The following is a 21,046-nucleotide window of genomic DNA, read 5'->3' as shown; positions in this document are numbered from 1 at the left end:
AAAAACAGAGTATTTTGGAGTATTCGCAATACATAGAACCTGTTTGGTTGTTGCCGCACAACGTTGTAAATTTTACTCCCTAACAGTTGCGTTTAAGCACTCAGCAGGTCTGTTTTTTAAAAAGAGGGCTGGGGTTCTTATTTTATGCAGAGAAAAAACTACACTTTTCCCAATACTACATTATTAAAAGCACAACTGTTAGGGGCAATCAAACAGCTCATTATAAATAAAACTATGGTAATCTCAAAAACTATAGTATTCTCAAAATATTTAGAAAATACTTTGTTATCAAACGAGGCCTGAGCTTGACAAAGGGGATAATATGTGTGCAACATTTGTGTAGGTCCGTGCGATGTGTAGAAGCAAATTTTTTTGTGCTGGAAAAACTTCTGATCTATTCATCAACTATCAAGGTAATACAACAAACACCAAAAGTAAAAATTAATACAAGCATTGAAGCGAGCCGATGGTGCACCGTCGCCATCTTCCCTCCATCACCGGAGCCAGGGGCACCTTGTTCTGGTAGATAGTTAAACAGTCATTGCCAGAAGGCCACAGAGACCAGCACACCAGGGCAACAACCGCCACCAATGAAGAGAGGCATAAATCTAAAGGATCTAGCATGTAGACACACAGACATAAACGAACGAAGAGTAGATCCAAGCGAATCCACCTAAGACAAACGCCGACCGAATCTCGCTAGATCCATTGGAGACAAACCTCCACATGCTTTTTGACAATGCTAAAAGAAAATCTGAACAGGGGAAAGACGGCCAGAACTAAACATGACACAAACTCTACCAAACTCATAGAAACTGCTAAAGACGAAGCCCTCTTGCCAGCAAGGACCGAATCTACTTCACACGGCCTTATGGCCACAGGAGACATGGCAGCTCGGTAGCTACGCGGCAGGAGGCAACGAAAACCCAGTGACTTAGGAGCGAAGGGGGTGCGTCTGCATGGGAACATGCATTCTGGACAAGCAAACTTTTGCGTACCGCAAACCCCAAGCTCATGTTTAGCCCACTAGGGGAATCCTATTCGCCCCTCATTATAGAAAAATGTCGACTAAACTCATAGAAGTGGGCTAATGGACCAACAAAAGTTGAGTGTTCGATGGAGTGAACCTGGTAGTTCTCTTCCTTTCCTCTATACATGTTTCTTCTGATTTTTTTACTTTATGTTTTCTTGTAAGATTTTCTTTAGATTTTTTGGTTTTCTGTTTCCCTTTAGGTTTTTCTTTCATCTTTTCTTACCTTTCCTCTTTTTCTACTTTCTAACTTTTTAAAATTCATGAAAAGAATTAGAAATCCCTCAATACTTTTTTCAAATCTAGAACATTTTCTTAAAATCCCTGAACATTTTTAGAATACAATAAAATTTTCAAATTTGACAGCTTTTAAAAACCACGGTCGACATGTTTGGGATGCACAAAATGTTTCAAATTCCTATAATTTTTTTTCAAATTCATGACTACTTTTTTTTAAAGTACATGCTTTTGTTTGAAAATTCAAGGGTGTATTAAAGTTATGTAAGTTTTTTAATGTTAGTTAAAATTTGAAGAAAAAATGAAATAAAAATAAATTAAAATTGCTTTTATAGCATGATATTTATTTTGGTTTATATTCATGTTAAAATTGGTTGAAAATGAACTTCACAATAAAAAATGTGCCAAGAAAAACCAAGAGAGAACCATCCAAACTGGAAAATATAGGGAAAAACTACATGAACATCGCTGTAATGAAGAGTGCTCGGGCATTTCCTATATAGCGCTTAAGACGCCCGTCATAGTATTTTTGGCAAACGGACGACCCCCACCTTCCCCCGTTGGGTAGGCCCAACTACATTTTTTTTCTGTTTTAAACCAAAAGAAGTGGGTGTGAGGGCCTTTTTGCCCTCTCGTTAGGGTTTCTCTTCCTCTCGGGGCGATCGTGATCGTCGCCGTTGAGACCTGACCTTCCTTGCCTCCGCCATAATCCTCAACCTTTTCCTTCGACCAGGGCGATGCGGCACTCGTTGACGTAGGACGAGGCTTGGTGAGGGGAGGTCTAGGGTTCCTGCAAGGCACGCTACTCTTCAGATCGGGCTAGGGTTTTCAAGAGTTCATGGCATCGGATGGAGCCTCGGGGTCGGCCGCCGGCGGCTCGATGGATCCGGACGATGTGGCTGCACTGATGGAGGAGTTGGGACTCCAGGAACAAGATCTAGATGATGTGGTGTACGATGCGGATGAGGCTCCAGCGGAGGCGGTGTGATGGATAGCGCTTGTAAGAGTTCACATGGCCAAAAATTACAGCCAATTCTGGTTCTTCAAGAACATGCGCGCGGCATGGGACCTTGCCCAGGAAGTTCAGTTCAAACCACTGGAAGATAATTTGTATATGGTGCAGTTTGCGTGCCTAGGAGATTGGGAAAGAGTTACTCAAGATGGGCCATGGCACTTCAGGGGGGATGTTGTAATTCTGAAACCATATGATGGCCTGGCGAAGCCGTCCACAGTTTTTCTTGACACCATCGAGATTTGGGTGCAAATCCATGATGTTCCACCCTTGTATGCACATCTTGTGCCATCTTTAGCTTCAAAGGTGGGCAAGGTGTTGTATGTTGAACCCCAATCACAAGATTTCTCTGGAAATTTCTACCGTTCCTAGATCCGGATCAATGTCAACAAAGCACTAAAGAACGCAGTCTCGATGGTCAGGGAGGGGAAGCGCCAAATTTACAGAATCAAATATGAGAAACTACCTGACTGGTGTGCGGTGTGCGGCAAGTTGGGCCATCTATACAAGGAACATGGGAGCGGTTTACATCCCCCATCGGTGCTAGTTTTCAAAGATCTGAAGGCAACATGGACTATGCGAACTGGACAGGGCCCGGGAGGGGGCCGTGGGCGCAGGGGAGGCCGTCAGGGAGGATGAGTTGGTCGTGCTTCTAGGTCGCCTTTTGAACAAGACAGAGATGATGCTGGCAATGGAGGAGACGCCGAGATGGCTGAGGCGGATGCCAACAGAAAGAGAGCGACGGGCGAGGAGCAGCCCGTGAAACAAACTATCACTAATGATACAAATGCTGGTGATCACGTGGCTTTGTTGGCGCTGCCCCAACCCAATCAGTTCCTCCTACTCCAAGCAGCACTCAAGAACAGAAAAGAGCCAAGGTGAACATTAAAGAAGGGGATGATGACATGGAAAAAAGGGTCGGCCTTGCAAGGTCGTATCATCTTTGGAGGGCTCCTTCGAGGGGCGCCGCCGGGCCCAATGAATATCTTCTACTGGAACTGTCGTGGTGCGGGTAAAGCTGCGACAGTTCGGGAGCTTCACGATTTCGCGAGGCAATTTTCCCCTACCCTCTTGTGTATTCTTGGAACTCATCTAGAAAGTACAAGGGTAGAAGCTTTAGCAGGCACGCTTGGTTTTGACAATTCTTATGATGTTAGTAGTCAAGGAAGGAGTGGTGGAATAGGTCTGTTTTGGAGCAATTCAATAAAGGTTGAAATTCTTGGTTACTCTCTCTATCATCTTGATGTTTCTATTGAGGAACCTGACACGGAGAAGTGGAAGATGACATGCGTTTATGGGGAGGCACAAACACATTTGAGACACCAAACTTGGACAATGCTGAAAAATATCAGTACTTTGAGTGCTCTCCCATGGCTCTGTTTAGGTGATTTTAATGAAGTATTACATCTAGATGAGCATCAAGGTGTTGGGCAGCGGAGCAATGCTCAGATTCAATCCTTTTGGGATACCCTAGATGTTTGCATGTTGATAGACTTGGGGTACAAAGGGATTTTTTGGACGTTTGAGAAAAAAGTAACAGGAGGAACACATACTAGATGTAGACTTGACAGAGCCCTGGTGAATGCAGCATGGCTGGCAAGGTTCCCTCTGGCCTCGGTAAAACACTTGACCGGTGTCACCTCCGACCACGAGCCAATCATGCTAGAACGGGAGGTTGGACCTGCCGCTCAGGCTCAGAAAATGTTTAGGTACGAAACGATGTGGGAGACACATGACAATTTTCAGGACATGTTATCCGCGGAATGGGGCGCTAGTCCTCCTTGCACAACGGTACGTGAGCTGCATGACAAACTTTCAGATCTTGCAAAGGGCTTGGGAAGATGGAGCCGAGATACTTTTGGGAACGTTAGAAAAGAGATTAAGCAGTTGAAACAAATGCTCGAGGAGCTGAAGAATGATCCCTTGCGGACTGGCCCTTCTCATGCAGAGCTAAATATTAATGAACGGTTGATAGAGATGTATCACCGGGAGGAGATTATGTGGCGTCAAAGAGCAAGGGTGGAGTGGTTGTCTGCTGGAGATAAAAATACCAAGTTTTTTCACCTACGAACTAGCCTCTGTCGGAAGAAGAACATGATAAAGGCATTACAGAACTCCCTCGGGATGGAAATAACGGACCCGGGAGAGCTAAAAGCATTAGCGAATGGTTTTTACCAATCTTTATATCAGTCCGAGGGGGTGCAAAATATGGAGGCAGTGCTAGATCATGTGCCTAGGAAGGTTACAGATGAGATGAATGCCACTTTTGTTGGGGAACGCAGTAATTTCAAAAAATTTCCTACGCACACACAAGATCATGGTGATGCATAGCAACGAGAGGGGAGAGTGTTGTCTACTTACCCTCGTAGACCAAAGCGGAAGCGTTGATGCAACGTAGAGGAAGTAGTCGTACGTCTTCCCGGTTCAACCGATCCAAGCACCGTTACTCCGGCACCTCCGAGTTCTTGGCACACGTTCAGCTCGATGACGCACCCCGAGCTCCGATCCAGCAAAGCTTCATGGAGGAGTTCCGTCAGCACGACGGCGTGGTGACGATGATGATGTTCTACCGGCGCAGGGCTTCGCCTAAACACTGCAACGATATGACCGAGGTGGAATATGGTGGAGGGGGGCATCGCACACGGCTAAGGAACGATCACGAAGATCAACTTGTGTGTTCTAGGGTGCCCCCTGCCCCCGTATATAAAGGAGCAAGGGGGGAGGCCGGCCGGCCCTATGGGACGCGCCAAAGGGAGGGGGGGAGTCCTCCTCCTAGTGGGAGTAGGACTCCCCTTTCCTAGTCCAACTAGGAAGAGAGAGGGGGAAGGAAAGAGAGGGAGAGGGAGAGGGAAAGGGGGGCCGCGCCCCCTCCTAGTCCAATTCGGACTCCCCATGGGGGGGGGCGCCACCTCCTGGGCTGCAGCCCTCTCTCTCCCCTCAGGCCCACTAAGGCCCAATACTTCCCCGGGGGGTTCCGGTAACCCCTCCGGCACTCCGGTTTTCTCCGAAATCACCCGGAACAATTCCGGTATCCGAATATAGCCGTCCAATATATCAATCTTTATGTCTCGACCATTTCGAGACTCCTCGTCATGTCCGTGATCACATCCGGGACTCCGAACAAACTTCGGTACATCAAAATGCATAAACTCATAATAACTGTCATCGTAACTTTAAGCGTGCGGATCCTACGGTTCGAGAACAATGTAGACATGACCGAGACACGTCTCCGGTCAATAACCAATAGAGGGACCTGGATGCCCATATTGTCTCCTACATATTCTACGAAGATCTTTATCGGTCAGACCGCATAACAACATACGTTGTTCCCTTTGTCATCGGTATGTTACTTGCCTGAGATTCGATCGTCGGTATCCAATACCTAGTTCAATCTCGTTACCGGCAAGTCTCTTTACTCATTCCGTAATACATCATCCCGCAACTAACTCATTAGTTGCAATGCTTGCAAGGCTTAAGTGATGTGTATTACTGAGAGGGCCCAGAGATACCTCTCCGCCATTCGGAGTGACAAATCCTAATCTCGAAATACGCCAACCCAACATGTACCTTTGGAGACACCTGTAGAGCTCCTTTATAATCACCCAGTTATGTTCTGACGTTTGGTAGCACACAAAGTGTTCCTCCGGCAAACGGGAGTTGCATAATCTCATAGTCATAGGAACATGTATAAGTCATGAAGAAAGCAATAGCAACATATTAAACGATCGGGTGCTAAGCTAATGGAATGGGTCATGTCAATCAGATCATTCAACTAATGATGTGATCCCGTTAATCAAATAACAACTCTCTGTCCATGGTTAGGAAACATAACCATCTTTGATTAACGAGCTAGTCAAGTAGAGGCATACTAGTGACGCTCTGTTTCTCTATGTATTCACACATGTATTATGTTTCCTGTTAATACAATTCTAGCATGAATAATAAATATTTATCATGAAATAAGGAAATAAATAATAACTTTATTATTGCCTCTAGGGCATATTTCCTACAACTTTGTGTGCCCCTTACACTAAAGAGGAGGTTAAATCTGCTCTTTTCCAGATGTTTCCTACCAAAGCACCAGGGCTCGACGGTTTTCCGACTCACTTTTACCAACGGCATTGGGACGTATGTGGTGATCAAGTGACCAGTATAGTTCTCAGAATTGTCAGGGGTGAAGAGAGCCCGGGATCGATTAATGATACAGTGTTGGTGCTAATTCCTAAGGTAAATAACCCAACGCTACTTTCTCAATTTCGTCGAATAAGTTTGTACACTATTTTGTACAAGATAGTGTCTAAGGTGATATCAAATAGACTAAAAGTAATACTGCCTGACATTATCTCTGAAGAGCAGTCGGCTTTTGTTCCCGGGAGGTTAATCACGGACAACATTATATGTGCTTATGAGTGTTTGCATTTCATGAAACGATCAAGGGCCAAATCAAATAGTTTCTGCGCTCTAAAGCTGGATATGATGAAATCTTATGACAGATTGGAGTGGGATTATCTCAGAGAAATAATGACAAAGCTGGGATTCGAGCAACACTAGATAGACACAGTCATGGGTATGGTATCCTCCGTCTCCTTTTCAGTCTGTTTTAGTGGTGAAAGACTTGATTCTTTTAACCCTATCCGATGTATTCGGCAGGGAGACCCGATCTCCCCCTACTTATTCTTGATTGCAGCAGAGGGCCTCTTGTGCCTCCTTAAATCAAGTTCTCAGTCGTCTTTGACAGGAACCAAGGTGGCTCCCACGGCTCCCACCGTGAACCACCTCCTATTTGCAGATGATAGCATGTTGCTATTCAAGGCCAGTGGGGAAGGATCAATCGTTGTGTTAAACCTGCTTGATACTTATTGTAATGCTTCTGGATAGAGGATCAACAATGAAAAATCTTCGATTTTCTTCAGTAAGGGCTGCCCAACTGTTATGAAGGAAACTGTAAAAACCAACTGCAGGTGCACAATGAATCATTGAGCGAGCGCTATCTGGGTATGCCGATTGATGTTGGCCACTCGAAGAATGGAACATTCAGATATCTTCGAGATAGGGTTTGGGAGAAGATCAAAGGGTGGATGGAAAAACTACTCTCGTCGGCCGGGAAGGAAGTTTTGATCAAGTCAGTAGCCCAAGTGATTCCGGTTTTCTCGATGTCTTGCTTCAGATTACCACGAGGACTATGTGACATCATTACATCCACCATCCGACAGTTCTTTTGGGGATCTAAGCAAGGGCGCAGGAAGCCAAGTTGGGTAGCATGGGATATCCTAACCATGCCAAAGTACTTGGGAGGGCTAGGTTTTAGGGATTTGGAGATTTTTAATCTAGCCCTCCTTGAAAGGCAAGCCTGGAGGACCTTAACAGACAATTCTTCCCTCAGTGCAAGGATTTTGGAAGCCGCCTACTTTCCGGAATGTACCTTGCTGCAGGCTGAATTGGGAGCTCATCCGTCCCAAATATGGCGGGCTGTCTTGGACGGTCGGGACATTTTGGCTCAGGGACTCATACGCAGAATTGGGGATGGAGAATCCACGAGTATATGGCAACATAACTGGATCCCGAGGGACAGCTTTAAACGCCCGATCACCTCGCTTCTACAAAACCCTCCTGATAGAGTGGCGGAACTCATCAACGCTTCATCAGCAAGATGGAACGAGGGCCTGGTCCGGTCAGTATTCACTCATTTTGACGCAGAAGCTATCCTCACAATCCCGCTGTGTACGCGAAGAGTTGCAGACTTTTGGGCATGGCATGAGGAAACCCGGGGTGGTTTCTCTGTGAGATCGGTGTATCGCATGATCCTACGGATGAAGCACAGCAGAGAGGCGTGGCTGAACGAGGGGGGGGGGCATCGTATGAACATAGCGAAACAAGCAAGTGGTCTATGATATGGCATCTTAGAGTTCCCTCAAAACTCAAAATGTTTGTGTGGAGGCTAGCATGATAATCTATGCCGACGGGAGTGGTTCTGAAACATCGCCACATGGCGACAGAGGATACATGCTTGTTATGTGGATCAGTTGATACATGGAAGCACACACTAATATCATGCCCGATGGCAGCAAGTATTTGGGCCTTGGCACCCGATGATCTGGTAGAAACCATGCTTGACCGGGCTGAGGACACCCCAAAGGAGTGGCTTTTTGCTTTGTATGAATCTTTGAGCCAGGACCTGTTTGATGGGCTAGTTGTCACCCTTTGGACACTTTGGAGAGTAAGGAGAAAAGCCATTTACGAGGATATTTTTCAATCACCTCACTCGGTTAACAGCTTCATATCGAACTACTTGGGTCAGATGCGGATCATTAATGCTAAAAGATCAACGCAGTATACACCTACAGTTCAGAGATCTTCGAGATGGGTGGCACCGACGGCCGGCAACGCCAAAATCAACGTTGATGCAGCTGTTTCAAGGCGAGGTTATGGCTCGGTTGGCGTCATTTGTAGGGATCAAGACGGATCGTTCTTGGGAGCATCTTCACTCTGCTTTCCGAACATTACGGACCCTCCAACTCTCGAGGCCCTAGCCATCAGGGAATCTCTGGCTTTGGCAGATGACTTATATCTCAGACGAATTCAAGTTGCCTCCGATTGTATGCTGGTGGTTCAAAGCTTACACAAGGAAAATCGGGCAAGCTATGGCGCAATTGTACATGAAATACTAGATCACTCTGTAGATTTTGATTTTTGCAAATTTAGTCATGAGTTTAGAAGCTCTAATTATGAAGCTCACAACATAGTGAAGGATGCTTTATCTTTTGATGGAGGCCGCCATGTTTGGTTAGGCAACCCCGAGAATTTACCATCCGTCCCTGTAAATATTATGACGAATTAATAAAGCTTCGCGACGTTGCCTAAAAAAAGTGGGTGCGAGGGGTATGATTCCAAACCACGACCTCCTACTCAAGTGCTAGCTATGATAGCCAGCCAAGAAACCAACCGGAATGTGATTAGTTGCATCTTTTTTTGTTCTTTTTTCTTTTTCTTTGTCTTCTACCTTTTTCTTTCTCTTTTTTTGAAAATACAATGACTTTTTTCATGAAAATCGATGAACTTTTTTCAAATTCGTGATTTTTCCTTAGAAAATTTGGTGATTTTTTTAAATTCATGATTTTTTATTCAAAATTGATGAACATTTTTTAACTCATGAAATATTTTTTGAAAATCCATGAAATTAATTCAAATTCCATGATTAGTTACCAAGTTTGGTGAACTTTTGTTAAAAATCAATGAACTTTTTTCAAATTTGATGAACTTGTGTTCAAATTTTATGAATTGTTTTTCAAACCCGACGAACTTTTTTCAAAATCGATAAACTTATTGTCAGATATGATAATTTTTTCCCAATTTTTGGGAACCTTTATTAAAATTTGATGAACTTTTCCAATATAGGTATACTTTATCTTAAATTTGCGAACTTTTTTGAGGTTTAGTGAACTTTTAAAATAAATCGATGAACATTTTTAGTTACAAACTTTTTCAATTTTTGTGATTTTTTTAGTAATTACGTATTTTTTTAAAAGGCAACGGGTGAATGGTCAACTGGCCAACCGTGACTAGTCAAATGCGATCGAGCGACCCGGGGAAACAGGGAAAATTCCGATTAAGCAATCACCTTCTCGGACGAGACTTGCCTGCTCCTCGCGCGTGTGCCCATCGTGCTCCCGCGTACATGGCTTGGTTTGATTGGAACAAAATAAGTTCCGGCCCCACCCTCTTAAAATCAGGCGGGGAGATGATTAGATTAGAAAAGAAAAAGGAAAAAAGACAGCCGTAGAATAAAGTAGGAGCACGAATGAATGAAGTAGAATCCCTTCTACACGGGCCAGCACACGAGCGTGGGCGCGTGAGCGCCGGTAGCGCCAAAACAGACGCTTAAATCGCGAGCGCCAAAACAGACTCTTTTTTTGGTGGTTAATTAACCGTACCAAAAGCAAGGGTGGGTCGGAGCGCACTATAATATGCTTTCTCTGTTCGGAAATACTTATTATCAAAATAAATGAAAGGGAATGTATCTAAACGTATATTAGTTGTAGATACATTTTTTTTATCCATTTTAATGACAAGCATTTTCAGATGGAGGAAGTATCTTTTTTTCGTGTGAAACAGAAGAGCTTTATTAATTAACCAGGAATAATGTTAGGGCACTCCTGATGCATTTTATCTAGAATTGTATCATATGCATTAATGTTTGGCACAACTCCTCTCATGGCTTGTATCTTAATGTTGTATCTAAAATAGCTCGTAGGTAATGTCTTTTGTGTGAGAAAAAAAAATACGAAGAGAAGCACAAACGGATGAGGGCATGTGGCTTTAAGAATAAGTCTTTTTTTTCATTCAACTTGCCATGTGAACAATTAAAAAATGAGAGATCCAAATGAAACAGGGCCGGCTCAATTTGGCGCTAGTACTGTAGTGCCATTTTCCATTTACGTATTGTAGCGGTTGATAGCCGGTTTCACCAAAAAAATCGGCTGCAATAGAAAGTTTTTAAACATGTGAAATGAAGAAAATGAATATTTTCAAACGCTTTTTTGAACACTATTAAAAAAAATTCTCAAAAACATACATTTAATCTTTTTGGAAATCATTGTTGAAAAAAGCGAATAATTTTAGAACTTCTGTAAAAACAATTAATAGTACTAATTTTTTTTGAATTTTGTGAATACTTATTTAAAATACCTACATTTTCAAAAAGCTGAATATTCTTAAATTTTAGGAGTAATTTTTTAAAAATGAACATTATATAAAAATAAAATGAAAAATATAAAAATAAAAATGAATTAACAAAATAAAACCGATAAAAATCTTAGAAAAATCAATAGGAAAAAGAAACATGAAAAAACCAGATAGGACCTAGAAGTTTCCTAAAGCCGGGAAAGCCAGAGTAGCTAATTTAGCCGGCCCATGGGTGCACTTCATGTGTCTTTCATCGACACTTTTCTTTGTCGTAGAAAGCAACAAATATGATTTACCCTGAAAAATTGATGGGTTTCGAAACCGATGGACCGGCAGATTTAGACTTAATTTGGACCAGAAAACCGGGCTAGGCTACATGCGCCAAGCTCCTAGGGCCAGTTCTTCTCACAAAGAAGTAAAAAAACAAAGAAATATTTGACTATTTTTCCTATTTTATATAGGCTTGCACGGCCTGAAGCTATCCAAAATTTCCTATTTTATACTATATGCTTACATCTATAACCTTTCAAGCAGAAGAATTCCAACTACAGGTATCTAATTTCTATGAGAAAAGTTATAGATGTATCTGTCTACTTAAGGGAAGAAGTAAGAAGAAATCCCATTTCATCATTTGTTAAACTAACCGGACCTGAGCATGGACAGCTTGATTCGAATGTTTGGTGCCCAAGCCAAGTTCCAGCCTTGTCCCCAAAAGGCTTAAGAGGAGTATTTGCTGCCTTTTGTAGAATGTTAGGTATGATAATTCATTTGTTGGAAATATGAGCAATTTATCAAATAATTTTTACTAACAGAAATACTAGATAACGCATGACTGATATAGCAGAGATAAAGCAAGTCAATCAATCTGACAGAGAGAAGGTAAATAGCATCTGCATATATGAACTTGAATTGAACACATCTAGAACGGACACTAGATCAAGTTGCATATACGAAGTAGAACCTAACATATGTAGGGTAGACACTAGAGCAAAGAACTGTGGCTGGACTTCTAACAGAAAGAGCAAGAATACGTACGGGACAACAGCAACAGCAGAAGCACTGGACTTGGGGTCGACATCCTCGCCAGCCATGTCGTCGATGAGGTTGTCGACGTCGGGGAAGAAGTCGTCGGAGTCCGAAGCGTCCGTGATGAAGAAGTCAGTAGTCGCATGGAGCGCTTCCCAAAAACCTTATCACCCTTCTCCCGTACAGGACTAAAAGAGGTGCGGTTTCGGAGGCCTATTGTTTCGATTCACGGTGCACGCCGCAAGCCGGGATGACGTAGACAGCAGCAGCTCAGAGATTAAAACCGGTGGCGAGAGAAAGTTCTGGTGCATCTCTTTGAGAGGAGTGACCTCCCTTTTATAGGCGCACGAGAAGGAGGCGAGGCGAGGCGAGGCATGGCGTGGCGGGCGGCGGAGGAGAAGCGCGCGTGAATGTCCCTCTTGTTCTCATGGTCATATATGTGGAAAAACATCCTCCCTTATAAGGAGGTCCAACTCTCACTAAACTAGCAACGCGGGACTAAACTTTAGTTCCACCTCTTGCCTTGCACGAATGGGCTGCGTGGGCCTCTAGGATTTATTAGGAATTTCTGAAACTGCTATTGGGCTGGCCCAAAATAGACAAAATTTCAGCAATCCCCCACCAGATCCCAGAGGCACACAAACTTTGCCTTTGGTTCAAAACACTGTTTTATATACCGGTACTGTAGTGGAGACTGTTATGTTGAACTTCCACCTAGAACTCTATGCTACACTAGTAAACAACTTGAACAGTGGACTGGGCCTTGAACTGCAAGTTTTCTACGAATCTAGCTTTACATAAAGCCTTGACCGATACTTGACTACCGTGGATCTTCCCCGCGGGTGGAGCTTATGCGTCATACTTCGAGACCTTTCATGAGTTTACTAGAGAGAACCCTACTCTCATAGATTGCGACGTTTAACAACCAGACTCATATAGGTGCGTTCTTCAAAAGATGTTCTGCAGGACAACATCTTTGCTTCAATGAGCCACTTAGAACACATTAAGATATACATCAACCTGCCAATGCAGATTTAGGAGAGTATTGCATCTTCATGGAGTGGTATTGTTAATAGTAAGGATACTCTCCTCTCAGTTGACCAACAACTTTTCTTCCACATCTAATTCACGGGATCTCCGATCATATATATAGACTAGGTTACCATTGTGAACAACTCATATTGTGGGTCTCATACCCATCTCCCTCGATGCATTATCTATCACATTATGTGATAGACCCTTAGTAAAAGGATCTGCCAGATTTTTAAACGTTTGGATATAATCCAATGCAAAAACTCCGAAGTTTTTCATTTTTCTAACAGACTTTAACCTTCTCTGAATGTGTCTTGATGACTTCATGTTATCCTTTGAGTTTCTCACTTTCGTGATCACAGTTTGATTGTCGCAGTTCATAAGGATACCCGGTACAGGTTTCTCAACAACCGACAAGTCATTCAAGAGCCGATGAAACCAATGTGCTTCGACCGTAGCTGTATCTAGTGCTGTGAGTTCTGCTTCCATAGTTGACCTCGTTAAGATGGTCTGCATGCAAGACTTCCAAGAAACAGCGCCACCTCCATGAGTGAATACATATCCGCTTGTGACCTTTATCTCATCGGCATCTGAGATCCAGTTTGAGTCACTATACCCTTCAAGCACCTTTGGGTGCCTAGTGTAGTGGATTCCATAATTCACAGTGCCTTTCAAATAACGCAAAACTCTCTCTAGAGCTTTCCAATGCACATCTTCTGGTTTTGAGACAAACCGACTCAGTTTGCTAACAACAAAAGAGATGTCAGGTCTTGTAGCACTGGCTAAGTACATAAGCGAGACAATAATCTGAGAATATTCCAATTGATCTCTAGCAATTCTTCGATTATTTCGAAGCAACACACTGGCATCATATGGTGTTGGAGAGGGCTTGCAGTCGCTATAACCAAAGCGACTCAAGATCTTTTCCACATAGTGAGATTGAAGCAATGTAATCCCACCATCATCGTCTCCCAACAACTTGATGTTCAAAATGACATCAGCTACTCCTAAATCCTTCATCTCAAAACAACGAGTTAGGAAATCCTTGACCTCGTTAATAACATTCAGATTTGTTTCGAAAATCAGTATGTCATCAACATACAAGCAAAGGATAACTCCCTCGCCCCCACCATGGTGATAATACACACATTTATCAGCTTCATTTACAACAACGCTCGCAGGTGTAGAAGTTCTTTCAAACTTCTCATGCCACTGCTTGGGTGCTTGCTTGAGTCCATACAAAGACTTCTGCAACTTGCACACTTTTCCTTCCTGACCATCTACTACAAACCCATCTGGTTGTTCCATATAAATTTCCTCGTCCATCTCTCCATTTAGGAAAACAGTCTTAACATCCATTTGATGAACGAGAAGACCATGTGAAGCAGCTAGTGAAAGTAGTACTCGAATAGTGGTCAGTCGAGCCACATGTGAGTAAGTATCAAAGAAGTCTTCACCTTCCTTTTGGGTATAACCCTTAGCCACGAGCCGAGCCTTGTACTTCTCAATAGTACCATCAGGCCTAAGCTTCTTCTTGAATACCCATTTGCATCGTACAGGTTTGCACCCATAAGGACGATCAGTTATCTCCCAAGTTTTATTTGCCAAGATGGAATCCATCTCACTACGGACCGCTTCCTTCTAGTGGTCAACATCCTTAGATGCATAGGCCTTTTGAAATAGAACTAGGAGTGTCATCTATGAGATACACAAGAAAATCATCACTAAAAGACTTTGCACTCCTCTTTCTCTTGCTCCTAGTAGGAACTTCATTGTTCTCCTCCATAGGATTTTCAAAGTGTTCCATCGAAATGGAAGGTTCAGTAATTGTAACTGGTTCCTGATTCGATGAACTAGGCATCTCCTGATTAGATGAGGTAGCCATATCCTTCATGGGAAATATATCTTCAAAGGAAGTCGCATCATTCGGCTCCATGATTGTACCGACATGCATGTTAGGTACCTTAGATTTTATAACCAAGAATCTATAACCAATTCTATGAAAGGCATATCCCAAGAAAACACAATCCAGAGTCTTTGGTCCAAGCTTGCGCTTCTTTGGAATTGGCACATTGACTTTCGCCAAACAACCCCAGGTTCGTAGATAAGAGAGCTTTAACCTTTTCTTCTCCCATTCCTCGAATGGAGTTATCTCTTTGTTCTTTGTGGGAACTGGGTTTAGGACATGACATGTAGTCAATATTGCCCCCCCCCACCATGCCTTGGAGAGACCTGATGTGTCTAACATGGCGTTAACCAAATCAGTTAGAGTACGGTTCTTTCTTTCGGCTACCCCATTTGACTGAGGTGAATAGGGAGGCGTCCTCTCATGGATTATACCATGTTCCGCACAAAAGGAATCAAATTCATTTGAGAAATACTCTCCACCACGATCGGACCTTAGCCTCTTGATCTTTCGATCAAGTTAGTTTTCCACTTCAGCTTTATAGATCTTGAAATAGTTCAAAGCCTCATCCTTAGATTTTAGAAGATACACATGGCAGTATCTAGTGGAGTCATCAATTAACGTCATAAAATACTTCTTTACACCTTTTGTCAAAACACCATTCATTTCACATAGATATGAATGTTTGAGCTCTAGTGGTGCAAGATTTCTCGTTCCGCAGTCACATGAGACTTACAAGGTTGCTTAACTTGCACACACACTTGACACTTAGATCCCTTGATAGTGGTGAAATTAGGGATTAAGTTCAACTTCGCTAGTCGCGATATGCAACCAAAGTTAACATGACAAAAACGTGAATGCTACACATTTGATTCACTATTGTTGCAAACATGGTTAACAACTTTATTGCAAATATCTGATAAGGATAAACGAAACAGGCCTCCTAACTGATAACCTTTACCAACAAAGGTTCCATACTTGGATATTACAAATTTATTCGACTCAAAGACAAGCTCCATCTCTAGACAGAAGAGATCCGCTAACAAGATTTTTATTGACGGAGGGGACATAATGCACGTTCTTCAGCCGCACGATCTTCCTTGAAGTAAACTTCAGATCAGCCGTGCCAACACCACGAACATAAGCACTTGAACTGTTGCCCATCAGCACGGTTGAAGTCCCTATGGTCTGATAAGATGAAAACATGGAAATATCACCGCATACATGCACATTAGCGCCCGTGTCAATTAACCAATCAGGAGAATGACATACTGAAAGAATAGTGGGAAATATACCATACCCAGCATCCTTCATGTCAGTGTCTCCAATGACAACATTAGCGGTCTTGTCGCCTTTTCCAAGATGACGCTTGTCATAGCGATTAGGGCAACTAGGAGCCCAATGATCAAGGTCACCACACACATGACAAACACCTTTCTTCTTGTCATTCTTTTTCTTGAAGTTCGTGTGTTGTACAACCTTGTTCTTCCCATCAAAATTTACTTTACCATCAAACTTGCCCTTATTCTTGAACTTGTGGGGCTGAAAGTTTTTCTTCTGTACCAGATTGGCACTAGAACCTCCCTCAATACCTCGAGCACGGTTATCCTTTGCTGTCGCCTTTTCTTCCACATCAAGAGTACCAATGAGATCCGGAACGGAAAACTCCCGTCTCTTATGATTCAGTAAAGTAGCAAAGTTCCTCCACGTGGGAGGAAGCTTAGTGATAATGCCTCCGGCAACGAACTTGTCCGGTAGCATACAATTTAAGTGCTCAAGTTTTCTAGCAAATGACTGTATCTCACGAGTTTGCTCAACTATGGAGGGCTCTTCAGTCATCTTGTAATCACAGAATTGCTCCATGATGTACAACACAGTGCCAGCATCCGAGACCCCAAACTTGGCCTCGACTGCGTCCCACATATCTTTTCCATTGTTAATTGACACATAAGCATCAACTATATTCTGACCAAGAACACTCAAGAGAGAAGCCTTAAATAGAGTATCCAATTTCTGAAAAGCTTGTTCCTGTTGGGCATCATACTCCCCTTCAGGTTTGCCAAGAGTGGCGTCATAGCAACTCATGGTTTGAAACTATAAGATTGTTCTCACGCGCCACCTCTTATAGTGGATACCCTCAAACATAGGAGGCCTCATGGAAGCAGCAAAACCACTTGGTGTAAATTGCCTATAATAAGGTTTTTGGATTGTTAGAAATATGAGCAGTTTACCAAATAATTTTACTAACAGAATACTAGATAAAGCATGACTAATATAGCAGAGATAAAGCAAGTCAAGCAATCTGACAAAGAGAAGGTAAATATCATCTGCATATATGAACTTGAATTGAACACATCTAGAACGGACACTAGATCAAGTTGTGCATATACGAAGTAGAACCTAAAATATGTAGGGCGGGCACTAGAGCAAAGAACTGTGGCAGGACTTCTAACAGAAAGAGCAAGAACACGTACGTGACAGCAGCATCAGTAGAAGCACTGGACTTGGGGTCGACATCCTCGCCAGCCATGTTGTCGATGAGGTTGCCGACGTCGGGGAAGAAGTCGTCGGAGTCCGAGGCGTCCGTGATGAAGAAGTCAGTAGTCGTGTGAAGCGTTCCCCAAAAACTTTATCACCCTTCTCCCGTACAGGACTCCTTTTACAGGTGCAAGAGAAGGAGGTGAGAGGGCAGCGATGGGCCGCGCGTCATGACGAGGCGTGGCGTGGCGAGGCGGTTGGCGGAGGAGGAGCGCGCGTGAATATCCCTCTTGTTCTCATGCTCATACATGTGAGGAAATATCCTCAGGGAGACCCAACTCCCACCAAACTAGCAATGTGAGACTAAACTTTAGTCCCATCTCTTGCCATGCACGAATGGCCTGCGTGGGCCTCTAGGATTTATTAGGAATTTCTGAAACTGCTATTGGGCTGGCCTAAAATAGACAAAATTCCAACATCATTATTTTATCCCAAAGTCATTCATTTAGTATTTTTTTATCTGAAAACAATGTTTTTTTTCTCGGGACTCGGCTAGATATAGGCCTGGCCTTTTAGACCAGTTTTTGTATCTCCAGCCCGATAATCAACATATACAAGGAGCACCATCCATATATATATAAAGTTTCTCAAAAAATATAAATATATAAAGTTGTAATGTACTTGATCTTTTTATTGGTCCATGCTAGTTACATATTCAAGGCTCACTGTTTTTCTGCACGTTCATCGGGACGGGATTCAGGTCCGCAGTGAGAGCATTTGCATGTGGGTGCACATACTCCATGACGGTAGCCTTCGGCATTGCAACATTTAACACAGTTTCTGTCAATTCGACCGATGCAATCTGGATCCTGAACTGGGTGTTGTGTACAACGCCTTGCATCTACATAATAATAATAGTAATAATAATAAGATTTTGTTATAACATACACGATAGATGTTGTGAAGCACTCGGGTACAAATATCATCTATCTTGAAGCACTGGCACCAGCATACACCTCGATAAGGCTCGGCGTGATCTCTGCTTAGCCCCATACTAACCTGAATACGCAAGGAGTGCCAGTATCAATACGTACATAACCATGGCACTGGCGATCTTAGAAGCCATCGGCGGAACACTTGGTGTTTGGGTTTGCTAATCTGAGTTGTGGGGAAGGAATGCAAGGCTATTGCTTTACTTGTACATGTATTTATAAGAAGTTAAGGTGGTAGCATATGGAATTAGAAATGTATTTTTTAATAATATATAAGAGTCGATAAGTTTAATTGGATACTCTCCCATCTCCAGTTTATTAGACCCATCTAAGATCCTTGCTTTAGAAATAGGCAAACATTGACTACGTCCATATTAAAATTTGTGTATGTTTTTCTGCATGAAACACGAGGGCTTTATAATCCTAAAAAAAGAAGAAACAAGAGGGCTTTATTAATTAAATAGGAACAATTAATGCTAGGGCACTCCCAATGCACAATATCTATAATTTTATCATACACATTAATATTCTGATACAATCTATCTATCTATCTTCTATCTATTAAAATATCTCAACCATTAATTTTCTAGATTAAAGGCTAAGATTTAAAGATGACAATGTTACATACTAATATTTGTATATGGCTTTTTTGAAACATAAGAACCCTGTCATCATGTGCTAGGATGGAAAAGGGCAAAGTATAATAAAAAAAAAGGAACATAGAAAGTCTGCCACGTTCGTGTATTATGATGAAAAAGGTGAAAAATGTATTTGAGAAAAGTCACAAATATTGCAATGCCTTTTTTTTGTAACAGGAAGCCTGCCACGTTCATGTGCTAGGATGGAAAAGGGCAAAGGACCTTCCATATAGGACAAGGAGAAGTACTTCATATAAGTAAAAAAAAAGAAGGACAGAAAGTCAGTCACGTTCACGTATTATGATGGAAAAAAGGTGAAAAGCATATGGAAAACACTCTAAATCAGCCGGATGCAGACATCCAGTGCGCCAGCCACGCCCACGGCTTGCCACACGTGCCCACGCGTGTCTCTCCCACTCATCTCTTTCCTCTTCCCTTCTCCACCCACCACCGCTTTCTCTCAGCCATTCCTTCCTTCTTATCTTATCCTCCTTCTCTTTCCTTCTCCAACGCCAAATCTCATCGTGGATGCAGCCGTTGGCCAACTCCGCCAGAAACACCAGGTTACGGCGCAAAGGAAGGGGGGAGGGGATGCTGCAGGCTGGTGGGGCGACCTGCCACATATGCCGTGACAGCGGCCCACGGTGCTTCGAGCTCGACGACTGCGGCGATGTTGCGACGTTCTGTGGTGGCATTGCAGCAAGGCGCTGCTACGAGGCCGCCGGAGTTACTACAACGGTGGCATTGATGTGAGCAACGCCGGCAACAATGCTTGCTGGAGCTGCGAGAGATGCTCATCGTCGTGAGGGCCTTCCGGTGATGCTGCAACTACAGTTACAAGCTGCCGGAGTTGCCACGAGCAATGCTGTGATGGCTGGCGTTGTTTGGAGATGGTGCGGCAAGGACGTTGTCTGCACGCTGATGCGGCGACTGCTCCTGGGACACGGCAACGGTAGCCCTGCCCGGTTGCCTCAACGGTGCGACTATGTTGCGATGACGTCCCAGGTGCTTCGACGCTCGACAACTTTGGCGATGTTGCGATGAACCGCGGCGCTGCTGCTGTGGGCCACTGCTGCAAGGCCGCCGGAGTTGCTACAATGGTGGCGTTGCTGCGAGCTCTATTGCGAGGTTGCCGGAGTTTGCTACTATGGGCGGCGTTGCTGCAAGCCACTGCTGCGAGGACGCCGGAGTTGCTACGATGGGGCGGTGTTGCTGCAAGCCACTGCTGTAAGATCGCCGGAGATGCTACCGGAGCCACGTGCGTTGGTCAACGTCTTTTTGCTGGGAGCGGTGCTGCATTGGGGTTGGGCGGACCACGGTGCGCACCAGAGGTGCTACAACGAGGATGACGAGATGGGAGAAGCAGGCCAGCAAAGAGAACACTAGTAGAAAACAGGGGTTTTGGTTCGGCCAAAAAAGAGCATTAGTATCGGTTGCATTACGAACCGGGACTAATGTGAGCATTAGTCCCGATTCGAACGGCTAGGGCACCGTACATGCATTACTCCCGGTTCAAATGGGACCTTTAGTCCCGGTTAGTGCCACGAACCGGGACTAAAGGGTGCGATGCTCATTAGTACCGGTTCGTGCCAGGAACCGGTACCGGTACTAAAGGTCTACCGGTTGGTGCCACGAACCGGTACTAGGTTAAACCTTCAATACCGGTTCGTGCCACGAACCGGTATTAATGGTGCAATTTTCAAATCCTACGCCCCCTGTATCGCCTTTTCAGTTTTTTAAAAAGCAAAAGAAAATGATAAAGATTTCAGAAGTTAAGCGTAGGGAAAATTTAAAAACTTAAATTTGGACATGTTTTGCAAAAAGTGTAGGGAAAATGTAAAACAACTATAACTTTTGCATACGATGTCAGAAAAAAACGTATAATATATCAAAATGTTCAGCACAAAAATCTAAATCCGATTTTGACAGCCTACGGCATGTTTGCAAATTTTTAGAATCCTCAAATTCCAAAAGGAAAAAAGTTATGCTCAAATTTCAGTTTTTTTTTTAAAT

The 21,046-nt window shown here is 43.4% G+C and overlaps 1 long non-coding RNA gene across 1 annotated transcript; it reads right to left on the bottom strand.

Annotated features, from left to right (window-relative positions):
• Window positions 1–18,068: 18,068 nt before the first annotated feature.
• On the bottom strand, window positions 18,069–18,748 carry LOC147982227 (uncharacterized). The gene is made up of 2 exons (XR_015600010.1): window positions 18,463–18,748; window positions 18,069–18,304 (listed from the first exon to the last, which is right to left on the bottom strand). It is a non-coding gene; the product is annotated as an uncharacterized LOC147982227 (long non-coding RNA).
• Between the last annotated feature and the right edge of the window lie 2,298 nt (window positions 18,749–21,046).

Source organism: Triticum urartu, chromosome 3A, assembly GCF_056163025.1.
Source record: "Triticum urartu cultivar PI428250 chromosome 3A, HENAU_Tu73, whole genome shotgun sequence".
Lineage (NCBI taxonomy): Eukaryota > Viridiplantae > Streptophyta > Magnoliopsida > Poales > Poaceae > Triticum > Triticum urartu.
This window is presented reverse-complemented; position numbering and strand designations above follow the sequence as displayed.